The sequence below is a fragment of the Aristolochia californica genome, unplaced genomic scaffold, assembly GCF_029961685.1.
Source record: "Aristolochia californica isolate CCGP_79_NKW_82.1479 unplaced genomic scaffold, dmAriCali1.0.hap1 SCAF_8, whole genome shotgun sequence".
Classification (NCBI taxonomy): domain Eukaryota; kingdom Viridiplantae; phylum Streptophyta; class Magnoliopsida; order Piperales; family Aristolochiaceae; genus Aristolochia; species Aristolochia californica.
In genome coordinates, this window is record NW_027182279.1 from 5,142,837 (window position 1) to 5,158,827 (window position 15,991).

Genomic DNA, 15,991 nt, shown 5'->3' on the forward strand with positions numbered 1-15,991 from the left:
TTTTACAGAATCTGTTGATTTTTAGGACTTCATGGATTTATCTCATAGAGAAAAAGAGAGAGAAACCCATTGGGAGAAAACCAGAGGAAGAATGGGTTATGGACTTGATATCCTAACCCTCCCCCTAAAACTCTATTTATAGATTAATGAAACTATTGTATTACAATAATACCCCATAACTTAGGGTTTAGGGTTTAGGGTTTTAACCCCGAAACTTTAACTTGATTACATCAATGCTATCTCTATGAGATGATTTTTTATTTACCATCTTGCCATCATTGTATGTGGGCCTATGGGCCTTCTCCTTGATTTGTCGTCCTTGAGCCCGTCTTCTATATCTCTTGGATGCATGGGTCTTCCTTGCTCTTATGGACTTGGGCCCATCTTCCAACTCACTTGGATATGTGGGCCTTCCTTGGTCGTGTGGGCTTGGACCCTATCTTCCAATACTCCCCCTCATGTTGGGGGTGAGAGAACAACGTGAACTCCTAGCTTAGTACAAATGATGTATAAAATTTTTTTTTTGTATAAAGTGGCACATCTTCCAATATGCCTTCATCTTCCAACACCTCCCTCATGCTGGTGCTCTCGTTCATGAGGCACAACTGGCATAACATTAGGGGTGGCATTGAGCCGAGCCGAGCCGAGCCCGAACCTGCCTATGTTTGAGCCAAACTTGATTTAAATATTTTGAACTCGAGCTCGAGCCTAATAATTTTAACCAAGTTTGATCCAAGCTCGAGCTTCAACATTCATTTAAAACTTTTCAAAAAATACATGTCTGGAGTTCGTGCTCCAACATACATTTAAAACTTTTCCAAAAATACATGTCAAATAAATTGTATATAAAATTATGCATACATTTTACGTAAAATTGGGCATAAGGGTGGCATCGAATGTAGTTGCGTCCGAACCTTGTTCAAGTCGAGCTTGATTTAAATATTTCAAACTCGACCTCAAGTCGACCCTAGCCTCGAGCCTAAAATTGTAATCGAACTTGAGCCTAATAATTTTAACTAAGTTCGAGCTTCAGCTTAACCTACATTTAATACTCTATATAAAATATATGTCAAATAAATTATATATAAAATTATGCATACATTTTAGAAAAAGAATGATAAAGGAAGTTCAGGATTGAATTTCAATAATGGATTAGAACGCATTAATATAAAATTTTTTTACTCCAAATGTTGTCTAGCTTATTTTGTAATTTTTGAATCTGGCCATAACTTTACTATGGCCTCCTTAGTGCCCCTGGTTGAAAATTTATATTCTAGGAAAAGTTAGAAATATTTTTCCTATGATACATATTTCCAAAAAACTTTTAAATAAAATACTATTACTATTAGTGACTTATTAGAAAATTAAAAGAAACATTTTAAATTTTCTCAGGAAAGTTAAGTGGACCTTTTATTGCCTCTTCTAGGGAAATAAATAAAAATTAATAATCAATCTAATATATTACTATACTTATCGATAAAATTTTAATCAAATAAAATGTCAAACACAATTGATATAGAAATTGCCTCAATGTAAAAGTATTATAGCATCAACTATTAAATACTTATTCAAAAATTTTCTATACGATTTTCTAGCCCATCTTGGTATGAAAATCTTACTTAGAAAAGTATATGATTTTTTTAATAAGAAATTTCAATTTGAAAAATGTTTACAAAAAAAAATGAGATACTAATAGTCCCTCGAAACTTATTTCTACTAAAATGTATTTTCAATTTCTTCATGTGCCATGAGGAAGGTGAGTTTAAGATTTTTTTTTTTCACTTTATGATTTTGGACATGCGAAATTGTCTTCGCGAAGGGGCGGGGGATGGATTATTTCTCCCCTTAACTTAGGTACCTCTGGTTCTGGTTTTTCGCCAAGATGACGCGGAGGGAAAGGGGTAAGCGGCGCTGGCGAGGACCTTTCATCGGGGATGATGGCTGTGATGCAGGTGGTGGCGACGAAAACAGAGGCAAAGGCAAACGAGGGGTGGAAGAAATTGAACCGACAACGACAGAGGCGGCCGACGAGCAACTGGCGACGACGACAGAGGTAGCGACAACAGCGGACGGGAGGGGCTCGTCGGTGATGAGGGGAGGAAGAATTTTTTTCCCCCCTCGCTCTCGCTCTCGCTCGAACACCGACTCTCATGGTGTCCCAACCGTGATTTTTTTAGAGTTAAATAAATGATGGTGTCCCAACTGTAATATTTTTGAGAGTTAAATAAATTATGGTATGAGAAAAAGGTGATGAGGCCACCTATTCTTTAATAATAATGTCTCATCCAAGAGACACAATAGCAACAGTTGAAATGGGTTTGGGCCCATATAACACGAACCAAAAATCCTTGTAAAATTGACCCATGAAATTATCTAATGCACATATCTGTACCAAATTATATGTTGACTAATGAATAATATATCAATTCTTCAAAATAATAATCTAGCCAGTAAAAAATTTACGGAGTCATGCTTGAAATATGTATGAACTTGGACATGTATATCGAGGTAGGAAAATAAGTGGGCCATGTCTGAGTTGATCCAGATCAGGTTGACTCGGTCCGAGTTAGTCCGAGTTAACTTGGAATACTGTTGCAGAAGTGTTCGAGTTGCTAGTTTGACTCGGGAACGCGGCCGGTCCAAGTTGGGCTAGAAAGGGCACGGGTTATGATGAACCGATGCTGATTAATTCATGTTTCCTAAGTTAGGAAACATATAATTTTTCTACAGTGTCTTCTTCCCTGCACCGAAGAGATCAACAAACCAGAGATGCAGATATGTATCATTGCGGCAATCAGAAGTTTCTGGAAATAACCAGCGAAGGATCAACAATGTCCGACAATAAAAGATCTACTAGAATAACTCGGAAGAACCAACAGATTTAATCAACAACAACAGTGGAGAAGGCAACAATGCCTTCTTCTTCCTCTCGACGCCAAACAGAGCGCTGGTGTTGCTGTTAAAGTGACACCCAAATATGGCAATGAAGAAGAAGAAAACTTTCTGAGAGTTTACCAAGTATTAGAGTTTGTGGTCTGGTTTAAGTACTTGACTTTTCGCTCCCTAATAGACTGGTCTTTTGGGTTGTATTGGCTAGGCGTTTGACATGGTATCAGAGCTAGGCACCACGTTCTGCGTTCGAGTCCTAGAGGGCAGTGGTACAGAACCCGGGAACGGTGGGTGTTAGAGTTTGTGGTTTGGGTTAAGTACTTGGCTTTCTGCTTCCAAATAGACCAATCTTTTGGGTTGTATTGGCTAAGCGTTTGACACCAAGGATATCCTGCTGTTGACGCCAATGAAGGAGACCCTTCTTGCCATCGAAGACAACAATTGACAATGATGTTGGCTCTATTTGGAACTTGGTGAGTTGCTGTTGACGGAGAAGGAGACCGGTCGTGAAACTGGTTGGCGATGACAATCTTTCAACTAGCGAAAAATATACGAGTCCTGGACGATGGCTTCTGTCTGATGATGTCGCTTAGCAGAATAACAGAGAGCCGAGACGCCGAAACTTGCTCAAGGCTGCTCTCTGGCTTAGGTGAAATTTCTCCTTTGGACCAGACAGAAAGCAATCGGGACCTTCTGAAAATAAATGGAGTGTCATTTGATGGCAACCTTCCAGACAACAATGCAAAATAATTTTCTGTCTCTGCACAAGAAATAGAACCAGAGTTGTCTTCTTCCTCGACACCGGCATGGAGCAGGTAACAGTAATTTAAAAATGCCAGAAGCAAAGAACAAAACCTAAAACCTGAATTCTAGCAACTATTACAGGAAAAGAAAAAAATGGGTTTCAACAATTCTAAAACTATACTACGAGTCCTAAAAATCGAAGCTCTGATACCATGTTGATTTTCAGGACTCCATGGATTTAACTCATGGAGAAAAAGAGAGAGAGAGACCAATGGGAGAAAACCAGAGGAAGAATGGGTTATGGACTTGATATCCTAACCCTCTCCCTGAAGCTCTATTTATAGATTAATGAAACTATTGTATTAAAATAATACCCCTAAAATTAGGATTTAGGGTTTAGGGTTTTAAACCTGGAACTTTAACTTAGATACATCAATGCCATCTCTATGAGATGACTCTTTATTTACCATCCTGCCATCATTATATGTGCCCCTATGGGCCTTCTCCTTAATTTGTCGGCCTTGAGCCCGTCTTCTATATCTCTTGGATGTATGAGTCTTCTTTGGTGGTATGGCCTTGGGCTCATCTTCCAACACACTTGGATATGTGGGCTTTCCTTGGTCATGTGGGCTTCGACCCTATCTTCCAACAGAATCCCAGATTTGTGAGAAGGGATTTGATCCATAGAAGCTCACTAACCGTGTGCCATGGCCCTATATTCTGCTTTTGCACTAGACCTTGCAACTACATTTTGCTTCTTGTTTCTTCATGTAACCAAGTTCCCTCCAACCATTGTATAATATTCCAAAGTAGATTTTTTGTCATCCGGGGATCCGACCCAGTCTACATCTGAGAACCCTTCTATGTTGAAGTAACCATGGTTCTCATAGAGAAGCCCTCTTCCTGGAGCTCCTTTCAAATATCACAATATTCTTTCTAGTGATTGCTAGTGAGTAAGTTGTGGTTTGTACATGTATTGACTTAACAAACTTATTGCATATGATATATCCGGCCTTGTTACACAGAGATAAATGAGTTTCCCCACAAGTCTTTGACATTTTCCGATATCCACATCTTCTCTAGTGCCTACAGATAATTTTGTATTGGAATCCATAGGGGATTCTGTTGGTCTACACCTCATCATTCCTGTCTCCTCCAGTAGATCAAGGATATACTGGCTTTGAGATAGTATAATCCCATGTTTGGACTGTAGTACTTCAATACCCAGAAAGTATTTAAATAGTCCATGATCTTTTGTTTTGAATTCTTTACATATCTTTTCCTTGGATTCCTAAATACTCTCGGGATCATTACCGGTTAAGACAATATCATCATTATATACGACCAAAATCACTTTGCCTTTAGGTGTGTCTTTAAGAAATACGGAGTGATCTACGAAACATCTGTGAAATCCGGCCTGTATGACTACTTGGGAAAATTTATCAAACCATGGATGAGGAGATTGTTTTAGACCATAAAGGGATTTCTTCAATCGACATACCAACTCCCCCTCAAGCACAAATCTAGGTGGTTGTTGCATAAAATTTTTTTCCTTTATATCTCCATTGAGAAAATCATTTTTCACATCTAGCTGATAGACTGGCCAGGAAGAATTAGCAGAAGAGATAATAAAATACGTACTAAATTCATTTTGGCCACCGAAGAAAATGTTTCCTCATAATCAATCCCATAACACTGTGTATAGCTTTTAGCAACTAGGCGTGAGGCGGGCCTTAAGGTGCCTAGTTGCTAAAGGCAAGCAATTGACCCATCCGGATTGTGTTTAACAGTATAAACCTACTTACAACTGACAAGTTTTTAATATGATGGAAGATGAACTAGAGCCCATGTCTAATTCTCATAGAGTGCCTGCATTTCTTCGTTCATTGCCGCCTTCTACCCTGGATGTTTCAGAGCCTCCTGATAGGATTGTGGGACTGAGATGGAGGAGTTAGATGCAAGAAATTGACAACATGAAGAGGATAAACGATGGTGAGATACAACATTGGATATGGGGTGAGAAGTAGAGGGCGTAGTGCAAGTTTTGGGTTTTTTTCTTAAGGCAACGGCTCGAGTACCATATTGTGGTCCAAAAGGAACAAGAGAAGATGGACTTACCTCGATGGGATCCACAAACTCCGCAGATGTGGTATCAGCCAGCACTTTAGGGGGTTGAATAGTTTCTGGAGCACATGGCACTATTAGTCGAGGAGAGGCTGGTATAGAAGAGAAACCTAGAGGAGCATTGTCAAAGTAGTATGAAGAGTCATAAAAAAAGGTTACATCCCTAGACACAAGTAACCTTTGGAGAGTGGGATTGTAACACATATAACCCTGCTACGTGCGAGAGTATCCTAAATAGATACATTTGACATATTCTAGATCAAGTTTATTACGTTGTGGGGAGGTAATATGAACAAAACATGTACAGTCGAAGACTTTCAAGGGAAGCAAAAAAGGATCACCATGTGGAAACAATAAGTAATATGATGATTGATGGCTAGGAACGGAAGAGAGTAGCCTATTTATAAGACAACATGCAGTAAAGATGATATGTGGCCCATAAAAGTATGAGACTTTCATAGTATACAATAAGCTACGAGTTACCTCAAGAAGGTGATGGTTTTTCCGTTTTGCTACACCATTCTGTTAGGAGGGGGGTGGTGGGGGGTGTAGGCACAAGATGTTTGATGGATAATGCCATTCTCTTGACAAAAATAGTCAAGATCTCTAAAAGTATATTCTTTGGCATTATCAGACCGAAGTACTTTGATTTTCTGACCAAATTGAGTGACAACCATAACATGAAAGGATTTAAATATGGATGGTATTTCAGATCACTCTTTAAAAAGAAATAGCCACGTGGTACGAGTAAAATCATCATTAAAGGTAATAAAGTACTTGACTTGGGAAATGTTTGAGACGCTTAAGGGTCCCCATACATCTGTGTGGATCAATGAAAAAGGAGCAACACTCTTTAAGTTCTGGATAAAGTGAGTATGTGGTCCTCTGGTGTTTGCTCAGTTGACACACTTCACAATTTAAATTTGACCAATCCTTAGAGATAGGGAAAAGAAGATGAAGAGATTGTACAGATGGATGTCCTAACTGATTGTGCCATAGATTTGTCTCAGTTTCCTTGGTTGAGATGACTTTTATTTGAAGCACGTCCAGGTAGTAGAGCCCCCCTTATTCACAACCTCCACCAATCACCTGCTTCTTTATAGGATCCTGAAGCACACAAGAAGTGGGTGAAAAGGTAACAACAATTAAAATGTTGTGTTAGCTGACTAACAAATAAAAGATTCAAGAGAAAGGTAGAAAATAAAAAGAATATCTGTGAGCAAAAGTCATGGTGTAATAGAGGTGGATCATTTCCAAAGAACTTTAGTTTGGGAGTTGTCAGCTATGGTAACAAGTTTGTTTGAGAGACAAAGAGAAACTGAGTGGAGTAGATTTTTGTTACCTATGAGATGCTCTAGGATGAAGAGGAGAAAATGGCAGAAAACATACCTGAAGCGGTGGTGGCAACAATAGTTGAGGAGGAACTTGGAGGAGAGATCATCAGTGTTTTCATTTGTTGGAATAAGTAATACTCATAATCAGTAAGGGTTTTCTTTTCTGTTGATGTGGTAGACTGGTCCTCGTTTGTATCACTTATTGAGGTTTGATTAACCTTAACCCAATCGGTATGCCATGGATTTTAAAACATTGATCTATAGTGTGGCCATATTTTCCACAATGGGCCCATTCCCTACTGTATGTTTTGACAAAACCATTCCTTCCACCTCTTCCGCGGTCGGTTGATGTTCCACTATGCCCGGAGTACATAGCGGATGCCACTTTAGTAGGAGAAGGAGAAGAAGAGTATGAAATGAGGAGTAATGTGGCACATATGTTATCAAAGGTGGGAATAGCAGAGACGCTAAGGAGTTTACTTTTAGCAACTTCGAATATGTCTTAGGGTTTGCTAGGCAAATGGTAGTGGCTAAGGCTTCCTTCGGCTTGTCTTGTATAGAGACATTAATGGAGGTAGGCTGAGCTAGCTTCCATTCTTGAAGAAGACAACTAAAACGAGTCAAATATTCATAGATATTTTCTCCTTATTTAGTGTTGAACAATCTTAGGAGAATACCGTATGACATGTGTAAGTTGTCAGAGCTAGAGTGCAACTTAGCACATGTCTCCCAAATTTGTTTGGCGGTGTCGAGATGAGTAATATTATTGGACACAGGTTCTTTTATGTTGTTGATGAGCCAACTAATTACAAAAATGTCATTATTTAACCACTTAGCATAAGCAATATCTTCTTCATCAATGGGTAGCCCAAGTTTGGTGAGGTGACCAAGCAGATCCCTTATTATAAGGAACTGTCGAACCGATGTGGACCAGCTAAAGAAATTTGATATGCATCGCAAGGGTATGGTAGTAATATTGAGAATATCATTCTTGTTACCCATATATTATTCAACCACAAGAGGCAATCCAAGGGTAATAATATACTCAAATTTGAAGTAGGCTAAGTAAACTACTTGGAGATTCAAGAACAGCCAGGGCTAGCTCGGGTAGATGGGAGGAGAACCCGAGCTTATCAAGTCTTTAGGCAAGGAAGGAACCCTCTTAGGCTAGTCAATTTGTTGGCAAAAAAATGATATAATTAATTCTCTAGTCTTCCTTGTAGAGAATAACAAAAATCAATCAATAAGCATGAGATCAAGTAAGGTAAGGAAGCAATTCCGAATTAGATCTTTCCATAATAATGCCAAAAATATATTTGACACCAGCTTGGGATAAACCAATATATATTTAGTTCCTCATGAATTAGGTAAGATATAATTGATCAAAAATTAAACAAAATTAGGCCTAATAAAAAAGATATTGTAAGATCTTCAAAAACAACAATCTTTCTTCAAATGGATTGGCCTCAACTAGCCACTTCTTTTCTTATTTTGGGCTTGATTTCTTTTATGTAAAACACAATATTCGATGCATGATTTTCCAAGAACAATCAGCCACCTCATGTCTCTCAAAAAATTCCCTAAAAAATACAAAACCTTGTAGAGTTCTTCAAATAACTTGGTTAATGGAGAAACTTAGCATATAAGTCCAGTAATTAGATTTCTGAAATCCAATGGATAAAAAAAAACCACTCATAATAGCCTCAAGAACAATTTTCTTCATCAGGAAAATCTTGTTTCGACAAAATTATAACCTTTTATGTAAAAAAAATCAACATAAACTGACTTTTAGCCAAAAACTTACAAACTGACAAAACTGCCTTGGTAAACTTCTTTTAATCCGAGATACATAAATCTCAATAATTTCATAAGATGAAGAAAATAATAAAATCATCTTTGAACCATCTTCTAAAGATTTGAAAACCAGGAGCATGAAGTAATAATAAAAAAATAAAAAAATTATTTCACAAACTTCAATCTTGCTTCACAAGGAGCTTTCTATGAGTATCTTTGATCATAATATCTTAGAACATTGTTTTGGCGTGGGGATCCTAAATTTGATGCTCTGATACCAAGTTGAATTTAGGACCCCATGATTGAAACCTTGAGCAAGATGATAGAGGGAGAAGAAAAAGAGCAAAGAGAGAGAGAGAGAGTTTGGGTAGAGAGGAGGGAGGAGAAAAGAGAGAAAACGAGTTTAGGCTAGGGAGAGATTCTTCACAAGTCGAGAAGTAGAGAGCTTGATTAAACCCTTCAACCAAGACCCCTATTTATACTATTTTCATTATATATTTAGAGATAAGATAGGATCCTTAATATCCCTAATTACATCAATCATGATTATCCAAATCTACATAAATCAAGAGAAGATAAATTGATTACATTAATCAAGGAAGATTGTCAAATCTTCCTACTCATGTGATAAGGATGCCAGCTCGTGTGATAAGTCATTATGCTACCTCACATGATCATGGTGGGTCCCACCTTGAAACAATACTTGATGAAAGCTAGGTCAAAAGTACTATCTATATTTAATGGTTTTTGTGCTATGGTGGAAACTTGGTTTCATACAAAGATTCAATATTTTGGTCTAATAATGCAAATGAGTATTACTCCTCTCAATCTCAAACCCTATGTCAATAGAATGGTGTATCCGAAAAAACAAATAAACATCTTGTTGAAGTTGGCCAGACAATCATGCTCTCTATGAATGTCCTATCCTATAATTTTATTAGCCATGTACAGTCCTCACTGCTTGTTTTTTAATTAACCGGATGCCCTCTAGTGTCCTTCACAGTCAGACACCCTTTTCTTAATTATTTCATGATGCATCACCCTTTCCATTGCCACCACATGTGTTTGGGTGTGTCAATATTTTCTAGCCCAAGAGTGGCTACTGGAACAACCAAACCGAGTTGCTGAAGAGAACATCAACGACCAAGGATTTCCACCAAGAAGAGCTGCCATGAGCAACCAAAACAAAGAGCTCCAAGCTCTGAATCTACTGAGAGAAACCTAGTTGCTGGAGGAAGCAACAACAACCAAGAAAATCTACCGAATAAGCTCCTGGAACAGCCACAACCGAGAGCTCCAAACTTTGAGACTGATGACCACACCAACACACAAGAGAAACTAAAAAATCGGTAGCCCTCTTCCCCTTCCTTTTCTTCTATTTAAACATAGGGTTAGATTAAGTACAAGACAACCCATGGGCTTAATTACAATCCAACCCAACCCATTAATCCTTGCTTATTAACCTATATATATGTAAATATCTAAACAACTAACATTAATATAACTCAATTTGATGCTGGTAAGTCAACCAATAACAATTTGCCAACTAGAAAATTATGGCGGTGTTGGGTCATTTCTTTGGTGAAGACATTAGCCACTTGGAGATCTGAAGAGATGTAAGGAAGAGATATCACTCGACGCTCCAAGGTATCACATATAGAATGACAATCAACTTCAACGTGCTTAGTGCATTCATGGAAAATAAGATTGGTAGCAATCTGAATAGTACTAGTGTTATCTGCATGAAGAGGTGTAGAAGTAGTCTGAGGAAACTCAAGTTCTTCAAGGAGACCGCATAGCCATGGCACGAGACTCGGCCTCAGTAGATGACTTGGACACACGATCTTATTTCTTACATTTCTAAGAAATCAAGGCATATCCTAAAAACATACACCAACCTGTAGTAGAGCGACGGGTATTGGGGCACCTAACCCAATCAACATCACTGCATGCAAACTTTCTTAAAATAAACTGAAACCCGCTGAAAATTGTTTTCCGAGAACAAATGTTGAAACCCCTTCGCTGAAAACGCCAACTCGAAGTCCAAACATAGAACGCCATTTCAGAGTCCAAACTTAGAATGCCAACTATGAGTCCAAACTCAGCATCACCCATCAGCTCAAGCACGCCAAGAAAAATAATAGCAGCACCACGAAAAAAAATATCTCGGGACGACGGTGTGAGCCGAAGAGGTTCGGTGGTCGTAGTGCAAAGGCAGTGCCAGAAAGACCACCATGCTGAATTAAATCAAAGGTCGTCTGAGGTGGTGCGAGCTGAAGAAGTTCGGTGGTCGTAGTGCCAAGGCGATGCGAGAAATTTTACCAAAGAAGGGGTTTCAAAGGTAACCAGAGCCGAAAGTTAGAGTCAGTGATGGTGTCAAATGTCACCTGCGAGACGAACCTTGATACAGGGAGCTCGTCTTTCTGTTTCGTATGAGAAGAAAACTCCTTCTGTCCGTGTTTGGGAATAATGGAATGTGGTGAAATGGTTTTGGAATGGCAATTTTAGGATCGACAGGTAAGCTCTTATACCATGTCAATATTTTCTAGCCCAAGAGTGGTTGCTGGAACAACCAAACTAAGTTGTTGAAGAGAGCAACAACGACAAAGGATTTCCACCAAGAGGAGCCGCCGTGAGCAGCCAAAATAAAGAGCTCCAACCTTTGAATCTACCGAGAGAAATCTAGTTTCTGGAGGAAGCAACAACGACCAAGAAAATCTACCTAATAGGCTTCTGAAACAGCCACAACTGAGAGCTCCAAGCTCTGAAAATCACACCAACACACAAGAGAAGCTGAAAAAATCAGGAGCCCTCTTTCCCTTCCTTTTATTATATTTAAACATAGGGTTAGGTTAAGTACAAGACAACCCATGGGCTTAATTACAACCCAACCCAACCCATTAATCCTTGCTTATTAACTTATATACATGTAAATATCTAAACAACTAACATTAATATAACTTCTAACTTATATGAATTCCAAAATATGGTAATAGGGTGCATACTATTTGTTCATAATGTGGAACCTCATCAGAATAAATTCTCTCCCAAGGCCATTAACTTTATTTTTTTGGGTACTCAAAACTTCAAAAAGGGTATATCTGTTACTTACAAGTTCTCAAGAAAACCTTTGTTTGCGCTGATGTCAGATTCTTAGAGAACCAATCAAACTTCTCAGTTAGTTCTCCCCTAGATTTTACATCTTCTATAGATATGCCAAGCCAAGTGTGCCCATTGATCACCGCCTTCTACAAGATGAGCAACCACATAAGATCCCTCTCGCACCTTTTGACCACTCATCTGTGTAGTCTCTTGATGCTCCTTAGGTAAGTTCTTCTCCATCCTCTCCAGTTGTGTTTGGACCACCATATGACACCTGACCTGTCACACTTTGCAAAGAACCACAAACCACCACTAATCGTCCACTATCCACTTCACATCCCTTCTCTAATTATGTCTCCACCATCAGTTGTCTTCAAGTTGTGTTTCTTTTTTGTGTGCCATATCATCTTCTCGTGTTCCTAACAGTTATGAAGAACCTTAACAGATCCAAGATGGAAGACTACCATGGATGAAGAGATCCAACTATGTATCAAAATTCTATGTGGGACATGGTTTCTTCTATAGCTACCATGAAGGCAGTCGATTGCAAGTGGGTATTAACACTAAAGTATAATCTAGATGGGATTGTGGCCAGATATAAAGCAAGGTTAGTTACTAAGTGTTACACTCGATCCTATGACATTGAATATGATGAGATGTTCTCTCTGGTGGCCAAAATGAATTCAGCTTGGGTTCTTATATTTCTTGTGGTTAATTTTATGGGTGTTATTCAATTAGATGTCAAGAATATTTTTTTATAAATGGTGACCTATCGATGGAGGTTTATATGAGTCAACCATCTGGGTATGTGGTCGAGGGGGAGAAGGTATGTTGATTAAAAAAGGTCATTTATGGGCTCAAATAGTCTCCACGGGCTTTGTTTGATAAGTTCACCACGGTTGTTACTCAACTTGGGTTCAAGAGGTGTGAGAGTGACCACTTAGTATTCACCAAAAATACCACTTGAGGGAAGGTTCTCATGGCTACGTATGTTGATGGCATTATTATTACTGGTAGTGACTAGAGTGGTATTCAACAAGTCAAGGAGGACTTAAAAAAAGAGTTCCAAACAAAAGAATTAGGGTTTCTCAAATACTTCTTGGGTATAGAAGTTCTCTAATCTAACCACGACATAGTTATGTCACAAAAGAAATATGTTCTTGATATGTTACAAGAAATAAGAATGCTCGAGTGTAAACCAGCTGATACACCTATGGAGCTAATGTTAAAGTTTGTGCAAAAAGTGGTAGTGATGTTGAAAATTGGGAAATTCCAATGATTAGTTAGAAGACTGATCTATCTCACTATTATGAGACCATATATATTTTATTCAGTAATTGTTATTAATCAATTCATGCATCAACCCCAACAATTTTGTTAGATGGCATTGGAGAGGATTATCTGGTACTTAAAAGAAAATTCAGGTCAAAGGCATTTTATTAAATGTCACGAACACACTGATATTGAGGTTTTGTAGATGCAAACTGGGCTGGTTCACCGAATGATAGGAAGTTCATCTCTAGCTATTGTACAACTGTTGGAAGAAATCTAATCATGTGGAGAAGTAAGCAACAAAATATGGTGGCAATGTCAAGTGCATAGGCTGAGTATCGGTCTATGACAAATAAAGTAAGTGAGCTATTATGACTTAAATCCTTCATGGGCGAGCTTGAGTTTTACTAAACCCATGCAACTTCACAATGATAATCAAGTTGCAATTCACATCGCAATTAACCTAGTGTTTCATAAAAGAATGAAACATATCGAGATAGATTTTTACTTTGTTTGTGAAAAGTTACAAGTCCATGTGATATCTATGCAATACATCCCATCCAAGAATCAACTATCAAATATCTTCACAAAGGCCATTGTTGTACAATCTCTCTCAAAGACATATTCCAAGTTGGGAATCTTTGATGTTTTTTCACCAACTTGTAGTGGCATTATATGTAATTAAAGAGTGAGTGATGTGAGATGTAATTATGTAAAAACTAAAGTCTTTTGTTTCACTCATGTGTTAGGGTTTTATGCCCTCATAACTATAAATCAGAAGTAAGGGGGGAAGGCACATGTACGCGCTCAAAACTCCTCTCAATCTCATCCCTCTCTTGTTCCACACGAGCTACTTTCTACTCTCTTTCTCTCTTCTCTTCTTCTTCTTCTACGTTCTTCTCTAAAAAACTTAAACCTTCTAAGCATGTAACAGTAAAATCTAACGGACCTCAAACCAAATGAAGAAACAAGTCACCTTGAAGCACCTTGAGGAAGAATGACGAATTGAACATATAGAGTCTAAGTCTATTAAAAAATCTCAAGAACTCTAACATTGTAAGAGGATAACTAGCAAAATTCAGGTTTTGAAGTAAAAATATGTTTTGGAGCTATGACATGCAATGTTTTCTGAACCAATATGTTCCAAGCTTATTCAAATAGTTTAGAACATTTTGTTCATTTAGAGTTAACCTATATCATATGCACGACCAAAAATCGACCGATCATCCACTTAGTAAGAGGAGAGATTTATGGCTTAGAGATTTGATAGATATCTGTTGTAAGAAATCTAACAAAGAGGAGCGAGACTCACCGCTATGCTTCTATAGTATTTCTACTCATCTGACCTTTCTTATGTCCAACTTATTATGGCTTAGAGATCAGATTAGATATGTTTTAAGAAATCTAACAAAGCAAGAGGGGAGAGATTTACAAATGACTTCCTAGCCAATCATTGTCTACAATACTAAATCAACATGTATAATATGAAAAGTTACAAAGGCCAAATGAGGACTGCAAGATCATTCTTGATCACAAACCACTATGATTGCCTTAGGTAAGGTTGGCCCCTGAAGGCACTGTTATGGCTTTTTGCAAAGGTAGAAGAAGAGCCGTGACAAAAGTAAAGCCAGGAATACATATTATATCATTCTTGATCACAAATCACTATGATTGCCTTAGGTAAGGTTGGCCCCTGAAGGTGCTGTTATGTCTTTTTGCAAAGGCAGAAGAAGAGCCGTGACAAAAGTAAAGCTAGGAATACATATTATACTTTGCTGTCTCTCTACATAAAGGGGTTTGTTGTTAACATTTAGGGGTTTCCTGTCATGGCTGTAAATTGAAGAAGGGTTCTAAAATGGTAAACATAGTAAGTAATATATGGTAAGCAATCCCAAATTATAAGCATTTCAGGTTTCTCCAGATTTCAAGTGAAATAAAGAAAAAAAACTCAAGAATCATATTTAGTGCCTAATGGAGGAGCCATCCACTGAAATCTGGAAATAGAATTTGAGAGGCAGAACTCCGCACAGTAAAATAGGAGAAGAAGGCAAAGAAGTGGAAAAAGTAAAAAGGTTCTGTAACCATAAAAAAAAGTATGGAAGTGGATGCTTCATCTCTTTCCGTGTAGCATACAAGCAATATCGGATTCCGTGAAGCTTCTTGACCACGAAGGTTAGTTCTGTTGACCTTCCTTTCAGGTTTATTCTTTGAAAATGGAGATGCAGGGATGCCTAGTTAGGGTATCACAGATTCACCTGAGCCAAACGAGACAACAATCCACAGATTTGTTCTCTAGGAAATCTATAAAACAAAGCCAAATGCATTGATAGCGGTTGCTGGATGAAAAGAATAAATTATACCAATGAAAGAAACAAAAACGAAAAAAAAAAAGATGTCGCATTCGAACCCAGAAAGCCAAGGGGTTCTGCATTTTTATTGCACATACCCGAAGAGGCGCCGAAGAGCCTCCCTTCAAACAAGGAAGACAGCAATGACTCTTAAATTCTCAGTCTTAAAATAGTCATTAAATATAACATTAAAAATAAAAAATTATATAAATAAAAAGGGTATTTTATTATCTAAAACTAATTTAATAGATTTAACTTTTACTTTAGATAGTGTTTTTTAATAAACTAAAATAAAATTTCACTTATTTTAAACTAATTAATTATTTAATTAAATATCTCAAAATAAAAAAATTAAACAAATACTTACTTTTGTAATATCCGAAT